Here is a 2,286-nt window from a genome sequence, read left to right on the forward strand (position 1 = left end):
TCCTAGTAGTATTTTATAATTTTCTTTTATATTAAATACTTTATAATAACTATTATAGCTAATAAGATAAAGTTAAAGAGAGCTATTAAAGCTCCTTATTTTATAAATATATCTACTAACTTATTTCTAAGAATATTTTTATAACTAAAAACTTAATAAATAAAAATAAAAGAGGTTACTAAAGTAATATACTCTTTAGCTTAAAAAATAATTACTTATAAAAATAAAAGTATATTATTATATCCCTTTAAAGTATTAATAATACTAAGGTTATTAATATAAATATAAATTATACTTATTAAGCTTTATAGCTATATTACTATATAAAGCTTAAGGTTTATAGCTTTAGCTTTAGTATTAAAAACTTTAATAAAACCTAAATACTAAGAACTTTATATAAAGGGCGTTTTAGCTTTTTTCTTCTCTTCTTTTTCACTTAAGAATATAATATAGCTATAACTAATATCCCTAGACTTAAGTTTAGATCTATTAGTATATATAATAATATTATTTTTAAGAATATCTTTAAACTAAGTTTTAAATTTAGTAGTAACTATTTTCTTTAGAAAATAAGAGGGGCTTAGAGGTTATAAGAGTACTAAAATAAAGTAAGAGTAATAAAAAAGTATTATAGTAGTATATTATAGCTATATAAGTTTATAGTAAAAGTTAGAGAGGTAAATATATAAGTATTAAACTAATAAATAATAAAGGTTAAAATAGCTAAGCTTTATAGTAAAATAGAGTTAATAAGCTTTAAACGTAATATCTATAAGAGGAATTCTAGATTTATAATATAGTATAGTAGTAGGAGTAATATATTATATAAATAAGACTCCCTAAATACTAATAAGAATTATTCTATTAATAAGCTAGAGATACCCTTTTTAGTTTATTAAGTAGAAAGGTTTTATTAAAGTAATACTAAAATACTATTAAGTAAAGATATAATTAGGTTTCTAAAGTTTAAGAAACTAAACTTCTATACTATAAATAGTAATAAAAATAATAATTAAAGAGATAGCTTTATATATAAAAGTAGAAAGAAAACCTTTATAAACTACTCTTAAGTTATAGAAGAATTTAGTATACTTTAAGATAATATCTACTTTAATCTAAATATATAGTATAAAAGTAAGCCTATAATTAAAAATAACCTTAAGCTATTTTATAATATTTTTAAGTATTATTATTAGGCTATTAGCCTTAATTAGGAGGTTTATTAGCTTATATTTTTATAATATATAGATAGCTTTACTCTTTTTTAGCTTAAAGAAAACCTTATTTTTAGTACTTTAGTATAAAATATAAGTTATATTAGTTATAAATAGCTTAGTATTCTTTTCTATAAAAAGGGACTTAATTTATATTAAGATATTATTAGTATACCTAAAGTAGAAATTAAAGTTCTATAATAAAAGCTCTATAAAGTAGAGTAAGTATAAAATAAAAGAGGTAAGAAAACTTTAAAGAAACCTATAATAAAGAAAGAAGAGTTCTAAAATAATACCCTTAATATAAATTTAAGCTTAATATTTAATTATAAATAACTTAATATAATAAATAAAAAGTTCTAGCTATCTTTATTTATATAGTGTTACGACCTATTATATATAGATAACAGTTAACCAACCTACTCAGGTAATAGGCAGCTAGAATAGGATATTTATACTATAGGATTATAAGAATAATAGGAACTTACTTAGAAAATAGAAGAACTATAGTATAAGTTATATAATAATAAGATAAAACTAAGTAGATAGTATAGATTACTAAGTACTTAGTAAGGACTACTAAGTACTTATTAGTAATTACTAAGTACTCACTAATACCTAGTTAGAAATTAATAAACTAAATAAAGGAACTATTTAAGACTTATATATAGTATAACCCTAAGCTTAGTTTATAGTTAGACTCCTATAACCCTCTAGTAATTAACTTAGTATTTATCTTTATAGATATTCTTAGCTTACTTTTACTATAAATTACTTATTAAGTCTAAGACTAATTACCTTAGCCTCTAAAGACCTAATCTACTATTAACCTATAACTTATAACCTAAACTATAACCCTAATATACTATTATAATATATTAATCCCTAGCTTCTATTAGTAGACCCTACTATTAGATAGNTAATATATTAATCCCTAGCTTCTATTAGTAGACCCTACTATTAGATAGCTAACTATAACATTTTAATTACTCCTATTCAGTAAGTTAACTATTAATACTTACTAATAGTAAAATAATAAGTATATCTTTATATACTTCTACTAAGTTACTTA

Source organism: Colletotrichum gloeosporioides (genome assembly GCF_011800055.1).
Source record: "Colletotrichum gloeosporioides strain Lc1 chromosome Unknown consensus_22, whole genome shotgun sequence".
Taxonomy (NCBI): Eukaryota; Fungi; Ascomycota; class Sordariomycetes; order Glomerellales; family Glomerellaceae; genus Colletotrichum; species Colletotrichum gloeosporioides.